Source organism: Corvus hawaiiensis, chromosome 4 (genome assembly GCF_020740725.1).
Source record: "Corvus hawaiiensis isolate bCorHaw1 chromosome 4, bCorHaw1.pri.cur, whole genome shotgun sequence".
Taxonomy (NCBI): Eukaryota; Metazoa; Chordata; class Aves; order Passeriformes; family Corvidae; genus Corvus; species Corvus hawaiiensis.
Genome location: NC_063216.1, coordinates 27957143 through 27976187, shown reverse-complemented (window position 1 = coordinate 27976187; position 19045 = coordinate 27957143). Strand labels below are relative to the sequence as shown.

The 19045-nt window shown below is 38.1% G+C and overlaps 1 protein-coding gene across 2 annotated transcripts in view; it reads right to left on the bottom strand.

Moving 5' to 3' along the window:
• NCF4 (neutrophil cytosolic factor 4) overlaps positions 1–19045 on the bottom strand; it is a 53703-nt gene that overhangs the window by 11337 nt on the left and 23321 nt on the right. For both annotated transcript variants that reach the window (XM_048300876.1, XM_048300875.1), the window contains exons 3-4: positions 15144–15257; positions 14903–14977 (exon numbers count right to left, since the gene is read on the bottom strand). The gene's annotated coding sequence lies outside the window, so the exon portion shown is untranslated. The remainder of the gene's footprint in view (positions 1–14902; positions 14978–15143; positions 15258–19045) is intronic.

The following is a 19045-nucleotide window of genomic DNA, read 5'->3' as shown; positions in this document are numbered from 1 at the left end:
TGTGCTCCAAACAACCCACATTTGCCACATACATAGACAAGGTAATGGCTCACTCTGGCTTGTACTCAAATTGTAGTGACAAAGCATTTATATAACATCAGTTGACAATCTTTCAAGAAGAAAATAAAAGGAAGAAAGGAAACCATGATTTCTTAACAATGTGGCTAAGTTGCAACACAGCTTATCTGCCTTAGTCAAAAGCTATTATGTGCCTCCTTGCCTCTCCATTTCAGTCTTTGACTCTCTTCCATTTTAGTGTTCAATACATATTTGCTTCCTTCTCATCCTTCTGCTGCCAAGAACAAAAATTCCCATCTGAATGGAGCAAAAATCAACCAGCATCCTTCAAAATAAAACTCTATTTACAGCTGTAATCATCAGCCTTGAGAGTAACTGCATCGCATTGCATTGCATTTTAATGAAGTAAATCCTTCACCCATCTCCTGTCCATGGATAACTCTAGGCACCACAATAGAATTTCAGAGGGGATATAGTGTCTCTTGATCAGAAGGGACCAGGAGAACCTACAAAGCTCTGAACTGTAGTTTCTGAGTGAACTGCTACTCTGCTACATATCATAGCTTTGACAAGAAACTCACAGAAATGGTATTCTAATTTTTTCAAATGTCTGTAAAGATAATCTAGGTACAATGCAGATACATCTTTTAATAGACAGAGAATATGACACAATGCAAAAATACACATTCATTGTTTATCTAAGGAGGTGGCTTTTAGAAAACATGTCAACAGAAACTCTCAAACAAATTGTCTATGCAGGTGCTTTCCTGTAAGACGAGTAAAACAAACTGAAAGCAGCTCAATTCCACTACTCTCTACTGGAGATTACAGCAAGTAATAATACTAACCTGACAGAATAATGCTAAACCTACTAAGAAAGTTTATGATTCTGCAGTATTTTCTTGTTCTGAACTCAACCAGAAAAAAGACTTTCTTTTCTGAGAAAAGACAGACTTCTACCTCAGAAGAGTGGATAGCTGATTGGTTAGAGGGATCACCAAGGCTGTGAGACTAAGGTTGGACACACTGCTTTGCCGTGTTCTTCTGTGCCAAATCAATGCTTTAACTACCACATGTTTTCTCTTCATTTCTACTATTGTAATACTGTCTTAGAAATAACAATTTCTATTATTTGGGCTGAGAAAATAGGCTGTCCCTAGTCAAACACACATTCTTTCTCTGTTCAAATAACTATTTTATGAATGAAATAAATGCACATTACAGAACTGATATCGTAATGACAGTACCTATGTCAAGAGATATGCCTGCACTAGGAATGTATCCAATTTCATCAGCTGATGTCACAGCTCTCAGTTTTGAGAAAACTCATCCATACACTGTGGCTAGCATGGTCATTGTGGTGCTATGCACCAACCCAAATACATGTGCAAGAGAAAGCAGGAATTCATCCAAGTGCAAGGAATACAGAAGAAAAATTAGTTCATTAAAGGAGACTGCTAAGAGAATCCTCAGATGGCTGAATCATGACCATATGCTGCCACCACTACATGCCTCTTCACAGTTCACTATCTCCTGTATTATTTTGGACATGCCTGTGAGCTGTGAAACTGTGGCCTTCTGTCCAATGCACCTGTTGTTAGAAAACACATGTACAAGGATACCCTGGAAATCCGAGAGTATCAGCTAGGACCAAACAACCAAAGCAAGTGAGGAATTTTAATGAAAAATAGGAATGTAGCCCTAAATCACTAACAATACATGAACTGCTAATAAAAGGTAAATCAAAAAATGCAGCAGAAATACTCAGCAGAATCAAGTTTGGATGACAGCACTACATACCACATCTGCTAGGGCAGCAGCTACTGTACCGTTTTGCACGTCTCTATAGAATAATGGCTTCTCTCTGATGCACCTGATGTTAGAAAAGTGTTGTGCAGTTATGCTCAATCACCATAGCATGAATCTTTCAAGTGGTAGGATAAAGTGAACAAGAATAATACTCTTAAAAGATCTCTGATCTCATGAGAGATTAATCTGCAAAGGAAATAACATTTAGCCATCACTGCAAGGAAGCTGAACATCAAATAGAAACACATACGGCAGAGTTGGCTTGCAAGATACTCTCATTCATCCTGTTGTTTTCAAAGGACATGTGGAATATTTGTAGCATGCACAGCATTAGCAGTCAGATGTCTTGGCTTCTGTGGTTGCTTGAGACTGAGCTGCAACTGTAATAACACTGATTTGGGAAGTGTTCAGGGATCTATTCCATTTTCCTTTAATAATACTTGTTACAGATTTTTCTTGTATGGTTACCATCAGCTTTACGGAATCCTTCAATAGATTTTACAATATTTATTTTCAAATACCATGTGTAAAACCATGTTTAAAATAGTTGCTATTTTTATTATAGCACGTGAATAATTAATTACAGTTCTGTAAAATTTTTGGACAAAAGTTACATTAGATAAGCTATTCATGTCTGCTCTGCAATCTTCAGAGCTCTTTTGCAGGTAGTGCTACAAAATCCTTAGGAGGCAGTTGGCACAATAGTAAGCAACAAGACTGTTTCTTTCCTATATGCCTTCAGGACAGTTGAAAATAAAACCATTAAAAAAATAAAAAACGAACAAAAAACCCCCAAAGTTGAAGTTGTCCTATCTTTCTGAACTTCTTGGGAAAAAAACCAAAGAGGGCATAAGTTGAGAGTTGAGCTAATTGGTTTTGTATTCTTCATTTGATAATGGCTCAATTCGTAATGTCTGAATGTATGGATACTCTCCCTCTCATGCATTGTGTTGGGTTTAAAAAAGCCACAGGAGTATGGATTGATAGAATTTGTAAATGTGTTTTGAATTAAATCTGGGCACAGTTTTCATTATTGCTTTTTTAGGGTAAAAAGTAGCTAGTAGGCATTTGCAGAAAAGGACCCTTTTCATGCCCTGCTGATATAAATACAACTAAATAATCCATCTTGGACTGAAGAAATTTAAAGGTCAGCATTTACCACTGATCCTGACAGTGAATTTAATGGTGTCATTTCCAGAATAAATTATTACTCAACATGGAAGAGGTTTACAGAACCAAATGTTAAAGAAAGAGCAGCATTTTTTTTGATGACATTCTTCTCAGAACATCAAACTAAATCATATACCTGAATCTTGGCTTTTTCACCTCTACTGCTTGAGCAAAATAAGGAATAAGTATTGCAGGAAAAAAAAACACCCCAAAAAGTGAGATTTTTCTTTTGACATTATCAGCTATTTTGGAAATACGTAACCAACAGTACCATTCTGAGGTTTGATGGTTCATGATTCAGTAGGCAGATCTCGCCAGCTCTTCTTGCACAGACCAATATCACAGCAGTATTATGATCTTCCTCTCTGTGGAAAACAATTCTTCTATAAAAATAAACCTGCTTCCTTTGAAAATCTTTTAAAAATATACAGGATTTCTTCCTGATAGAGTAGAATCACTTAGATTAGAAGAGTTAGAAGAAACTACTCCTTCATGAGCAATGGAGCTTTTTGTTCTTGCAGAGCTCAGACGGATATTGATGCCCAGGACTAGACTAAGTGAGAAAAATGGAAGCTCAGAACCAACAAGAGAACATTTCTTCATCCAGATCACATATCACTTCCTGGATAAAAGAGGCAAATAAGGAAGAAATAGGGCAGAGCTTGTCACTGCTGTTGTGCATGACAGATATGGGCTGGAGGTGGAATCCTGTGCTCCAGTCAACTTCTCCAATGTCAAAATCTGGTAACTGGCCATTGCAGACAAAGAAGCAGGAAAGTTCCTTTCAAGAACTCCTAGGAGAGCTGTGCCTACAACCGTCCCTCCAGAACTTTAAAATCTAGTTTTAGTGCATAGCAGCAGTGCACCTTTGTGGCAGGAGGGTCTTTGTGTTTTAAGTCTTCTAATCGTCTTGAGAATCAAAAATCTGTCAGAGTTATTGCTATTCAAGACAGACAAAATTCTGCTTCATCTATTTCACAAGTTCAAAAGACCTGTTAAAATTACTCAAAAAGATTTCACTGAACTTCCCCAAATGGCAAAACAGGGTTGGGATTTGCTAAAATTTGTGCAGTGATGCATTCCTAACAGTTTAATTTCCCCATCCATTTGAAGAAATCCTGTGACCAAATTCCTTTTAGCTAATTTAGAAACTTTAGATAATGTCTTTAGTTAAGTGAAGTTTTCTGTACAGTGAAGAAAGACAGGCACCACTGACCAGTAAGTAAGACCTCAAGTGGGCCAATGCTCCCTATGAAGGTTTTATCTGTCTCCTAGGAATATATATGAATTATGAAATGGCTATACTCCCAGTTTTGTCACCTCAGGTTTCTAAAGGTAAGGAAATAAATCTGTGCCTTACTGTGGACCTAGTTATTACTGTAAAAAGGTACCTTCTCATTCGGGACTCAGCTATATTTGGATATGCACTTTTACACTGGTATAATTGTCTTTACCCTAGGGGAGTTGTACTACTTAAGATACACTGATATAGTCAAAGAAGCACAATTTTCTGGTGCAGAAACATCCAGTCTGCTCATTGTAGAGAGTTTATGGCTCATTTTCTAATGGTTCATAAATTGGGACAATATTCCTTAATAAAATCAGGGGGCAAGGGGGCTAGAGATTAAGATAGGTAGTCAAGTGGCAAATATAGAGGCAAAAAATATCAGTCCTGTGATTTTCAAAGTTCTGTTCTGTCTATTCCTCACAGCCTGCCTCACCTGCTGCCTCACCTACTGGCCATTTAGTACCTCAGCCTTCATTCCTTGAAAGATAAACTTGTGGAATTAATGCACCAATTAACGTTTCAATAAGCAATTCAATCCCAAGTCAGTGGCTGGACTGTACATTTCAAGTCTGGAAGGCTGGAGTTTATGTCTCCCATACCTCAACAGGCAGAAGGCTGCTTCGTTATGTGAGACTGGGTCTGAAAAAGAGACCTCTTAATTAACTGCCACAGCAAGTTCAGCCACTGGCTTGCTGTGTGTAATTCCTTCTGCCTTAGCTTTGCCATCTGTAAAGTAGGGCTGACTAAGACTTTTCTCATGAGGGGGGAGGGGAGAAGGAAAAATGCTCAGTAGAGGTATAATTCTTGGGGGAAATCAGGTAAAAACTGAGAAACTACAACCATTATCTTTAGAAACCAGCCTGCCCTCAAATCACCTGCAGTGCAAACAGAAAACAACACAAAAAGGTAGGTCTTCTAAAATGTGCCAGTAATGCACCGATGCCAGGCCTTAGAACAGATTCCCAAACCCTCAGAAAATACTGTAATGGCTAAACTATCACATATGTTAAACAGCAGTAGCCAATGGGCCTGTCCTACTACAGAAAACAACTAGGAAAGGAAATTAACTTTCTGCCCAGACTGCTATTTAGTCTTGGAATACATCATCGTGCTTGTGGATTGCTTCAATAATCTGAGCCAAACAAAAGTACTGGAGAACTTTGAAGTTGTGATTTCAAGAAATGAGTATATGGTGATGGTATCAGCTTAGGAAATTCCCTGTCTTCACATACTCTTGCTTTTTTCCTGCCTTACAGGATGGCACATCTGAGGCTGTGCTGCAAAATATATCAGCTAACTAAGCCAGCCGTAAAAACACTTTTTTAAGCCACAGATCGATTTCCCAGCCCAGCTCACAGCGCAGACATCAACATGACTAGGAGAATGAATGGGGAGGAATACATTAAACAAACACTGCCTGATAACTTTGTCTTACAAAATCAGTCTGCTCTGACAATAGTGAGTGTATGTGTCTATGGGCACAGCCCCAAATAATTCGTTTTTTCTCCTGACAACCCATCTCCACATGTAGATACTAATGCAGCCTCTTTCACATGTATGCTTCAGAGCAATCTAACAGTGGTGTGGCAAGAATTTTATTGCTTTATGATGTATGAAAGAAGCCAAAACACACCCCCAAACCATGACCTTTTCTGTAATAGCTTTTCTGAATGAGACAGCAGCTACTGAGGTAGAATCTATAGAACACAGTTCTTGAGTAGCTGCTCCTCTCTCCCTTAGTGCCTTTGCCCTATGTGCCATCACTTTATTCATTTGCCATCACTTTATTCATTTTCTCAGATTTCACTACAAACAACTTGTACAAGCTGTTGCACGATGTGAGTGTAGTGCCATAACAGTGGGTTTCTCATCAGGAATCGTAACACAGGTAGGTGGAAAAGGGGGCAGAAAACTGTGTGTCAACAGCACTTTTTCATGATTGAAAAGTGTCTTCCTTGTGAAAAGGCAAAAAGAAAACTTCAAAATAAAGGAAAAGGAGGAAGTGGAGTAAAAATCAAACATGCCTGTGACTAAGATAAACAGTAAAATCTATTTACTACCCAAATAATTTTTAGTCCAAACAAGGTGGTTATGACACTCTCAGATATGTCTGTTGAAAAACAGTAAAAGGTAGAGGGGGATTGATGTCCTGTTCCGGTTCTTTCTGTTCCACATCTCACCTCTTGAGTTCTGCTGAATGTGACATTTTTCCCTGGCACCTAATACAGAGAACTCTGCTGCTAATTTTGTCCACAGAGTTCTCATGCTGTGTAATTTGAGGCCAGAGACTCCTCCAACAGCCTGCCAGACGGAGTGCACCCCCTTCAATGCTGCTGCTGCTGCAGAGGAAGGGGGGATGGGGCAAGGAAATGAGCCAAACAAGAAAAAAGAAACAAGCTTCCAAACTTGTCCAAGATATTTAGCTGATTTTTGGCTCTTAGATCTACCAGGGATCTATCTCCAGCTCTCCCTGTCCAGTTTGTCAGAAGATCCATCCACTGGATTTGCCAGCAATTGCAAAGATTCAGTCAACTTAAGACACACCCTTTTCTCTTTTTTTCGCCATATCAGAGTCTGTCTGGCTGCTCTAAAACTAAATCAGGCTGGCCACAAGGGTCTTTTAACACCACCCTGATGAGATAGAATAAGAACTGATTTCTGCAATATTATAATGAAGGATTTAAAAGAGAATCTGTTTTCTCTTTCTCCCCACCTTGGTTAACATCTGCATCTCACAGAGATAGTCTGCGCTGTAATACATTCTACTGAAATGAGAATGGTCAAGTAACCTTCACAACATGGGCTGATGTACTCAATAGGGGATTGAACTGGAGGTATTCCCATTAACTAACCAGAAAAAACAGATGCCCCTCTTTGCTTCCAGCTCACTGGAGCAATTTTTGCTGGTGCCTTTTAGTGGAATTGTCATTTTCCACAGTATTAAATTGGATCCATTTTCAATACTACTTATTTCTTCCTGGGTGCTGATACTGCCAGAAGGAGAACACGCCACACCACTGTATTCTCCCCAGTCCACTCTTCTTCCTCTTGACTGTATCAACAACATGCAGTGAGGGGACTGCAGGATAAAAAGAAAAAAACAGAAGAATTTCGATAACAGAATTATATCAATAACTTCTACTGTTAACACTTTATGGCAGAACGAAATAACCTGCACTGCCTAAAGATTTCTTTGGATGGTACAGCATCATCCTCCCTAATGCTTTTTCTGTGATAATTATTTTGATCAGCAGTATCAAGCACAAACCTGGTCTGAAAAAAAAAGAAAAAGGATCTCAGGCCTTGCTGTACAGTGAGTGCTGTGATAATCCACAGACCCGTCTGAGACTTATTTAAATCTTTCTTTAGAATTTGAGAAGAGCTGGGACATCTCCTTCTGCTGTTTGCCTGCAAGAGAGCATCATGATCTTTGACATCCAGAGAACTTTCTTTGAACTTTCTTTGCAGTTCATTTCATTGTGAAATATGTGCCTCTGCAGAGAGAACAAGGGAGGGAAGGCTGAAAAGGGGAACATAGTCCTTTATTCTATATCTGGAAAGTCAGATAAACAAAAGATTACACATAAAAGTCAGATAATTTTATATACTGATCTACTACAACCACTAATACGCTCCACTGAAGAAAGAGAAGAGAATGAGACAAAAAAAAAAGGGACAATGCATAGCTGACAAAAAGAGGAACATAAAAAGTAAAAGTAGGAATGTGTGGAAATAATCAAATGTAAGGAAGAATTGGGAAGAATCCATCCTTCCCCTAAAGAAATGCAGTGCATTTCCAAACTTGACCCACATGTGTCTGGCCATTTAATTTATGAGATGTGAAGCTGACCACCCAGCAGGCTGGCTATAAATTATATCTCTTAGATACGCCAATATGATTTACATTAGGAGATAGGAAGGGAAAACTGATGAATAAGAATCTTGACCTTACCCTCTGGGGAATGACCTGGAATATACTCTGTTGGTACCTGAAAGTCTCTAGATGCCTGAGGTTGTAATATTCCTTGCCAAGACCTCTGCATCATAAAAGGTAATAAATCAGAGCCTGTTTTCCACTGTCTGACAGCATGGCTGCCTAGCACAACTACAGTCTCAGATCTGCAACACTTGCAATTTTGCTGACCAAGCTTTGCTCAAATCCTTGCTTTTTCCTCTTTTTTCATAGATCTTCATTGCTTGTAGTCTTTATTTCTCTCTCTATACTTCCACTTCAGTTTGTTGGAGTTTTTTTGCATTAACGAAACAGTAGCCAGTAGGTCAAGAGCAATAATTTTTCTTGTCTAGTAAATGCTTATCAGGCTGTATCTGGAATACTATCATTAGTTTTGGACCCTGAAAAACAAGACAAATATTGGCAGTCTGATAGAGCTCAGCCAAGGACAAATAAGGCTGGAGCACACAACATACAAGGAAAGGCTGAAGTAAATTACTCCATTTAGCTTAAGAAGGAAAAGACTGGGAGGGAGATATAATTGTTACTCCAACTAAATAAAGTGGGATTAAAGAGCAGACACAGCTAGACTCCTGGACAATGAAAGGACAAGACACAGAGTTGCACAAGTGAAAAAATCTCAGTGGACATAAGAAAAAATATTCAACATGACACTGGAACAAGGGCCTAGAAGGAGTATGGGATCTCCATCATGGGAAATGTGCAAACTTTGGCTAGACAAGCATAGCCTATCCTTTATATTAGGTCAGCTTTGAGCTGTTCGTTGCATATATGACAAGTGGTAGCCCCTTCTAACCTTATTTATTCGATGTTCAGATACCAGATGCTATCTTCAGACAACAGAAGTCTCTATCAGAGTTACTGGTCAACATATCCAAGATGACCTGCTTGACCTAAATTAAAATTTCACAGGCATTTGGCAACTGTGAACACTTCAGACAGTCTATGGTATGGTGCTATAAAATTAAATTTCTTGTATTAAAAAAAAAAAATGAATGAGATGAAACCCAAGTTCTCCTAAAATCAACACTTCTAAAATCATTACCTTTAATAACGTCATAGTAAAAGGCATTGAGTAATATTCTCAGATTGGATTGACAGAAAGGAGCAATCAACTTATCTCCATTGCTTATACTTCCTACCTCATTCATCTGCAAATTCTTTTCTCTTTTATCATCATCTTTTCCCACCTCACCATTTTCCCCTTGTGGCACTCATCCCTCCCCAAGCCCATCTTCCTATTTAATCTACTTTCCTCTTCACATAACCTTTTACTGCCTTTTTTGATCCCAACCTTTTTTCTTCTAGTCTTGAACTTCTGAGTTGGAAAGTAATTCCTCAAGGCACCTCCCCTAAATAGCAGCTAATTATTTGGCTTCGGGCCTGCTCATGCTTTGTCAGCTCTCTTGTCATCAAGTATATCAAGTGTGTGGGGAAGCTTTGGAATGACCAAGAAACCTATAAACTGACCTGGTAATCCCAGGGAAAACCTGGTCTGCATTAATGATACTTGTAAAATAGTCAAGAGGTCTTGGTGCGTAAAGTACCTTTGAGCAGCCTTCCTCAAATGTTGCCTGACACATCAAGTATTCAGTGCTCGAAAGCGGGGGAGGAGGGAAGTATGTCTGCCATGAAAATGAATAGAGACACTAAAATTATACACCATACAAGCACTAGACATGCAGTAATTTGATTAGCAATTAATACATTTATTCAGGTTTTCTTTTGCCTTAGTAGTTCATCTCCCATTATCCTCAGTCTCTTTATTCTTGCTAGTGCTGTGGCCTTTAGACATCAAGAGTCTTAGAATACGAAATAAAACAGTTACAGACATTCAGCATGCCTGGCTATATGCCTGACACCATGAAAAAAAGGATGAAGAAACATCTACACAACTTGAAATTGGGCTCTTTAGGCTGTTAACTAGTGAACAGTCAGAAAGGCTGCAGAGTTTTATAAATAGACTAGATTCAGAGAACAAGAACCACAGAAAATAACACTTTCATCACATAACTACATAACTCCAACTGGTATTTCAGAGATACAACTTGAAAAGTCAGTGACATTTTGCTCTCAGCTACAGAAAAGTTACTGTTCACATATTTTAAATGCAAGACATGGGGCTTCCCAGACCACCTACATCATCATGTAAATATACAAAGAGTTTATGAACATAACAGAAATTGTTATACTAGAAAAATTGTCAGTTTCTCTCACTCTTGAATCCACATTCTGATTCATCAGAGCAGACCTGTATTTCTAATCTGAGTATTTTCTTTCCGATAGTTGAAACGCAAAAAAAAAAAATTGAAAACAACACATACTTGCTTGACTTGGCAATATAGTTCACATTCTTATAGATGACTGTCTTATGCTTTCAAAGTCTATCAGATTTAGCCAGGCTAACAACAGACACTCTGCTTTTACATATATAATCCTTCTGCAAATCTCAATAAACTCTTTGCTGAAATAATAACCATCTAGCTGCTAAACCCCCAAGATAATTAAACACTCTGTGAAAGGACATTTCTTTTGAAGCAGATTGAAATTTTATCAAATGATTACTCCCTCTTAGTTTTAATAATAATTATTCAAATACTTTTTTCTTTTTAACCTTTTCTCACCCAAGTTCTCTTTGGGGCCCTTGGGCAATAGAAAAACTAAAGATGTAACTGTAGGATAGCAGAAGGCTATGTGAAGAAGGCAGGAAAAAAGGTATTAAATAGTTACTTCATTCTCATTTAGGCTCCAAATGTAGCTTCAGAGGGACTATTCATAGTCTAAAAGTTAAGGATAAAGAAGACTGTGCAAGATCACAGTTCATTTGGCATAAGAACTGTTTCTTGCTATGAGACATCTAAGTACAATACTTATAAAAGGCCCCAGTTATAGCTGGATCTAGAAAATTTGATGTAGTATAAAACAAGCGAGAAAGAAGCATCTAGGAAGAGAAACTTCTAGTAATGTCCAATAAGTCTCTTCTCAAAATAAACACCGGACTGAGTTTTCTTGTATTGATTTGGTTTGAGTCTCCATTTTGACTGGGCATATGAAGTACTGCTTAACACTACTTTACTAACCACAGGGAAATTTAAGAAGATGTGATGGCCATGCTTAAGAATGTACACTTGAAGTAATGCTGCCAAAGAAGTCCAAAGACTATACAAATATGACAGTCTATTAAAATATATATATATATATATACACATAAAACAGGGAAAAGGAGTTAACAATAGCTATTTTTAAAGGGCTAGCAAACTGTCTAGAACCACAGGAGAAGGGTGTTTGCTATATGCTACTGACTCCAGTCAAAATATCTCCTCCTTCACTTTGCAAAGGGAACAACTCCCTTAAAAACACATCTGGCTTTCTTTCTCCAAGTGTCTATATCTGCAGAAATCACTTCTCACCCAAATCCAACCTATTTATTTCTCTAAAATATGACTGTATGGTGAGCTACGATTTTAAGGGAGACTCCAGCAGATGTTTTTGTTTTGCTGTCTCGTCTTCAGGCTCCTTTTAAGGAGCTATTAGCCTTCCCTAATCCCCCAACTAAATTTATCAGCAGTTGTTTGCAGCCAAGAGTTAAGCTAAATTAAACTTTGAAATCCCTGTACAGTGTATCAGATGCACTTCTGGTAGGGGAGCAGAAAGTTCCAAATGTTCCACTTAGCAAAACATAGGAGAACTATGTTTTTTTCTACAGGTTTCTGAAAGCTTCCCCACATTTTTCAAGATGACCACAATTTCCCTGATCTTATAAGAGCAAGAGCTCAGCTGTTGAAACAATTTTCATTTAACTCTACATCAGGTGTGCACTTGCACACGATTGTAATTTTTCACATAGGTTCATACTTTCCTCTACAAGCGTAGATTGTGTAGGGAGGAGGAATGTATACACACACACGCAGGTTAAGGCTGCATGCATGCTTGAGGCACCTGTTCCAGCTGACACCCATGGTGAAAAGGTATTTATCTGCATCTCTCTCTCTCAGCATGTATGTATCTGTTCCCCAGTCTTCGTCCTCACACAATCAATCATTCCCTTGTTTGCTTCTCTCACATATTCATAAGTACTTACCACAACAGATATTCCTCCCAGTCTCAGTGAGTAATAAAATAGACAGTGTTTGAAAAATTTGTATGTCAATACCTGGTTAGTTTTGGTAACAATATATGATAATTCCTCATTCCAGAACTGTGGACTTCCGTGGTTCTATGTCAGAAGATGGACAATTACTTATCCTACATACACACACACAAAAACAAAACCAAAGCAAACAGCGCAACCACAAAAAACCCTCAAAATAATAGCACAAAACAAAACATAAATAGGACAGTTCAGTATGTACTCTTTGTTATAAATAAAAAAAGCACACGCATAAAATATGGGTGCTTAAGAAAAAACAGCATAAGATAAAAATCTTTTAGCTGTTTTTTTCTGCCTTTAGATTACAATCTAAAACATCAGTAGTTTTCAGCAGTCACTGATATCTAACAAGAGATCAGTACCCACATAGATTTATGGTGTCAATGAAACTCCTAACCAATTGGCCTTCTCTCTAGAAAGTAATTATTCAGTGGTACCAACTGATCCCCATCACGTTGCAGTTCCTGAGAAAAGCTCTAGAAGAGCAGCCTGGTGAAATCTCCATTAAAAACCACAAGAGTCTCAATGACAGCCATGGAAGATGGTTCAGACCCTCAAAAGACAACTGAGTCAAGACTGCAGCTCTCCAGATGTAAAAGCAATCCTTGCAAACCAGGTTACACTAAACTGGTGAAATAAAAATAAACTTCTGCTCCCCAGACTCCATAGCATTTACTCTGAAGCCAAATCAAAGGTTTGTTTACGAAATAATTTGATTATCCTTTCCACCAGTTTGGGGTTTTTTTTCAGGAGAGAAATTGTGTGTGAAAAGTGTGATTTCTGCTGTCTGTATTCCCATGGCTACTAGAAACTGCTAGAAAGGGAACTGGGCACATCACACAAAATGTCAGGTTAACAAATACCAACATAACAGCTCAGAGAAATAGACACTTTCTCGCACCTCATCCTCCCATATCACACTAAAAGTAAAGGGAAAAAAAAAACCAACAGAAAACTAGCCAAAACCATGAAAGGGAATCAAATACATCCTTCAGAAACGTAAGCTCATCTAAAAATAGGATGAAAGGTGAAGCAAGTCACTTGTTTTTATTCATAGCAGAAATAAAGGTCTTTGTAACGGATTTGCACAAGTTCTATGCTGTTACAGTAGCATCTGTCTCCTCATTGCTGGAGAAAAATGGTGGCGAGGATTTGGAGCATGTATAACCTGAAAGAGAAATCATCTGTCATTCCCTCACAGGGCATTAGCAAACTTTCCCTCTCCTGGGAGAAGGAAGAGCCACAGTCCTTCCCCTGTGTCTTGTGAACACAGCTTTAAGCATTTTTACAATATGAGTATGAATACAGGCTTCTGAATAATATTAATAATCAGAACAAATCTAGCTCTATTAAGAAAGGGTAAAAGAAGCCCAACTGAAAAGAGACAACAGGGTGAATGTGGTAGTAAAGAAGAGGTCAAGTAACAAACCCTCTGTGTGAAAGGAATGATCACTTTGCTCCACCGAAGTAAAACTGCTGTCACAAGCTATACTTCCCACCATCAAGATCTAGAGCAACAAAAAAGAAAAGGATGGTCCATTTTGGAAGATACCACCTCAGGACAGGATGTGACATGTAATTTCTTGTGCCACTATACTGTGTGGTCTCATGCAAACAGTTGGTTTGTTGGCATTTCAGTTGTCTACCCTTTAACAGGAGAAAGTGTTGGAAAAATAAGTCCCTAGGCAGCCAGGTGATAGTAACAGAAGACATGGAGCTACACTACCTCAGAGATCAACAAGGTTTTTAGTATGCCCCAATACTTGCTTTATCTTTCACAAATAACAGAGTAGAATTGTCAACAGAAGTGCAGAAAAATAACAGAGATTATAAATTTCAGAGGCAAAATGCTGCCAACCAGCACATCACCTGTGTCTTGCGAGTCTCTGCATCATCCACAAGCAAGTTATTAATGATCAATTTTCTGAAATATCTCATTCTTCTTCAAGACAGCAGCTTCTGTGTCCCAGTGAGATCCAAACTCAAAGGGTTTGGGATGCTACTGGCTCTTACAAACAACCATCAACATACCAAAGCATGAGCCTAAAGGGCTGATGCATCTGTACCAAGTGCATTGATGCTCCATTTCTAGATTACAACACTTCTTTTACCTACACAAGGAATATATACAAAGTTTTGAAAGGAGAAATGCAAAAAGGACCTGCAATAAGGTGATTCCTGCAAGAGACTGCCACTGTGAACCCTTTGGGGAAGGAGAAACAATGCAAACATCCAAGCAAAAAAAGTATGCTCATAATAAGGATCCATTCAGAGGTGCAAAATATAAAAAATATGTTAAAAATATACAAATCTATTAAAAATATATAAAATTAAATATATAAAATAAATACAATATATAATTTTTTAATTAAATCGATAAATATATTCAAATATTTTGAAAAAATAATTTAAGTTTCTATAAAAATGGTTAGTCCAACAAATGTATTTCCTTTTTGCAAATAATTTTTTTAATTGTAGGAATAAACTTACTCACTTTCATAGGAAAATAAAGAAATCTCCATACATAAGACTGTGAACAGGGTGATAAGATGATTATCAGAAGGAATACCTAAAAGGAAATTGTTAGAAGCAGTTGAGATACAGTGGAAATGGCAGGGAAAATATACTTCCCTTAGGAACATGCCTGTGAGTCTTTCTTTAATAATTTTTTTTCCTGAACACAGAGAATAAGGGTGTTACAAGAGATAAACCCAGATTTTCAGTTTGACATTTACCTGGTGAATGCAGATGGACAAGCTAACACTTGAATGTCTGTCCATTCTCTTAAGAAGTTTAGAAGAGGTAGCAAGAGCAGACATTTCCTTCCTGTAGTCTTCCATTTAGGCAACCTAAAGACACAAAGAAGCAAAAGCACAGGAGAATTCAGTGTTTGGGTCTGATTCAGGCCATGGACTACACGAAGTTATTCTTCTAGTCCAAATAAGTTTATTTTGTCTGTATTTGTTTATTAACAACTGGGCTGATGCTGATCAACTCATTTCATTAGGATGATGGAAACAACACTACAGAATAATGACTTTTATTTACTGTTATTCTCCTTAGCTGGATTCAAATCATCACTTAAACTTGAGAAGATATCTCATTTACCAATTGTGTTAATGTAAGAACTATTTTCTAATGAAATGTTGACAATAAATAAACAGCTGACACAACAGTGCTCTTGTTCTGCTAATAGTTACAGACTTCCATATCTAGCAATTTCCACTTGGGAGGTTGGCAGGAAAACCCCAACTTGCCATTTGAGCATCATAGCTGTAAAATTCTTCCCACTTGCTGTTAACCCAGAAAGATATGACTGCTTTACAAACCTCTGACTTTTAAGTCCATCTCACTGGGCACTAACAGCTCTGAAATGAATTATAAGAGCATAAAAAAAAAGAAAAACCCCCAACAGATTAATTAAAGAATAACTATCAAAATTTGGGTTACCACAGGATTCCAGCTGCTAAAACTAAGGTCCAATTTCCCCAAAAGCTGTTTATCCTGATTTAAATACTTTGACTGTTCTCCCACCAGCAGCCTAGAATAAATAGGAATAAGTAATGAAACCATCTTTCTGCTGTGCTAGTTTTTCTGGAATATAGCCCCTGTGGTAATAATTACATGGGCCTTATCCATCCCAGTGTGAACACCACCAGAGTGTCAATTATGACAAATGTCTGATACCTACAAGTGTCTGTTGTAAAGAAAACCAACTGTTTCCATTCTCTTAACCTTGGGGTCAGGGTTTCCCACTGGGACTAACAGCTTTTTTTCCTGCTGTAAATATCCATTTGAGAGTTGCTAGGAGGTGTTATGATACACAGACCTACTCTTTCAGCACTTGCTTTTTTCTTGTTTGGTAATTTGAGCCTAACTCTCACCAGGGGCTTACACCTATCTCTGTTTTTCATTTGTATTATCCCCTTTGGGCGAGACATTTCACTTTCTTTTCCACACCATTTGCAATACAAGCTGGGGAGTCCCCAAAGCCCACTGGTAGCATAGACTAGTAGTGACCTATTTCTTACCTCTGGGGTATCTCTTGTAGCCATTTGCTATTTTCAGTTTTTGAGGCAATTATCAGAGGAATGGAAAAATCAGTAAAAATGGAACCACTACATTTCCATCCTAGGAATATAGACTTCCCTCAGGCAAACCCAAGAACAGGCCATTGCAGAAGGAAATTATAATTAATACATACAAAACAAAGGACATTTTCAGTAGTGTAAACAGTGACAGTGGACATAGACAAAAGTGTTTGGAGGAATGTAATCACAAGGCAATCAGATTATGACAACTTCCCCTAATCCTATCCCAAATCACAACCATTTTGGCTCAGGAACTTCACAAGCTAGATGTGGCCTGTAGGAGTTTGATAACTTTCAGTGGCTCTCTCTTCCATGAATCTGCCCATTCTCCTCTGCAACACATACAAACACTCATCTTCATAACATCCTTGGCAGACTAAAGGTTCAGGCAGGTCATCTGGAAGAATTTCTTCCCTGAAAGGGTGGTTAACCATTGGAACGGGCTGATCAGGAAAGTGGGGGAGTAATCATCTCAGGAAGTGTTCAGGAAACGACTGGATGTAGCACTTAGTGCTGGTGGTGTTCAGTCAAAGGTTGGACTTGATGATTTTGGAGGTCTTTTCCAACCTTAATGATTCTATGATTCTACTACTTCTTTAACAAATAAGGAGGAGTTCTGGGGAGCAGAAGATGACTGGCTGGTATCCTTGAAGACTGAAGTTGCTTGTCACAACGTGTAGTGGACATAGGAGATAGTAGCAGTGCAAGGTGAGATGCTAGTGCTGTGATAGTGACATCCAAAATTTTGGCTATATTGGCTGATAGGGACCTGGAACACCTTATTATTCAAATTACAGTTAGTTATGTGTGGTGGGAAAGATAAAAGGAAATTATAATGGATGAGTATCCCCAACTCTGCACCATATATGTATTCCGAAGGGGAAACCCAGTCCTAATTTTTTCCTGAATGAACCTGATTGAGGTGATAGTAAATGTGCAATCACATTACCAAAACTGACAAGTGCAGTAACACAAACTTCCTCCCTAAATTCTACCATTTCACTTAGGTGAACTCTGAGTGAGCCTGTTGCCACAACTCTCCACACCTTCCAGCTTCAGGAAGATTTGTATGAATAACCTAGATGTGTCAGATTTTGATTGTATTCTTCTTACCAAAAAAAAAAAGAAAAATCCCAACAACAAAACCCCTTTTAATTAATTAAATACTGGACATGTAAGAAAGACCTCTCTATATGCTGAATGTGGTCATAAATCTGCTTCCCTCTTTGTAAATAAGCTTTAGCAGGAACTAACTAAAAGGATAAGAAAGGATTTCCAATAATCAGGATTGCTTTCCCATGGCTGAATTACGCAGAGGAATCACAGTGACTGGCTTGCTCTCCTTTCACTGGTAGACAAACGCAATCATTCCAGTGGAGTAGACAGAAATGGAAGTCACACTCCATTAGCCAAAAAGACACTCCTACAATCCTTACCCTCTCTAAGCTGCCAAAGGAATGTGAAAGAGAAAAGTTGTTCTGCCAGCTACCAAATGGAAATGAAGCATGCAGCTTACAACCCTGAGATACTGGTATGTCTAAACCAGAATCTAATCTTGGTACTACACCAAGGGTTTATAATATGTGAAAGCTTAATGCAAACCCCACCTGACTGAATTTAGCAAACACTGTACCATGACTTGTCCTGTTCCAAAGGCAACACATCATGTGGTTGAAACATCTGGACCCACAAGAGCCAGCTACCTCACATTGTAATTATCACCTGTCTGAGCTAGGGTACGGACATTATGTTTGTGAGAAATTAAGGACGCTACTGAAAAGTAGTATTACTTCTCATACTACTGTAGCACACTGAAAACTCAAAAACCACTACAGGAAGTGTAATTAAAAAAAAAAAGAGAGAGAGAGAGAACAAAAATGATTGAATTAACCTTTGTCATGCTTGATTCAATAAAGCTGCCTGTTTAGAAATTATCTGAAGTTGCTGGAGTACTTCTAATTTATCACAGAACTCAGCATATAAATTATACTGGCAGTAGAGAAATATTTTTGAATATTCCTACCCATAACCCATACACACCTCAATTATTTTTCCTCACTTCTAAGATCAGTTCATCAAGCTAGAAAACTCAGATCTCACTTTTGCAGCACCCGCCTTTCCCAAAAGATAATTTACATTGTATCACAAAACCTTGGTTGCTTTTTAACCTAAGAAATGTTGGGTTTGAGTGCTAAAACAGAAAAAACTTTTTTTTTTTTACTCATAAATGTATTACAGATAAATGCACTACAGATAAATGCAGTGCATAATCCTTTATAAAATGTTTTCCCTTGCCAGAAAAACATTAAATATCAGGAAACATGTCCCCAGATGGATCACAGAATGGGAAATACATTTCAATGGCATTTTTATTGTTGTTATTATTGCTTGACAGAGTAAAAATAGAAGTGTCTTCAAAGGTGTCTCTCCTTGGAATGAGCAACTCAGCATAAAGAGAATTTATATGCTGAAAAGGTTACACTCAATGTATAATGGCTGTATATACATATATAGGATCTCTTCGTTTACAATTCCCTGTCTGTCCT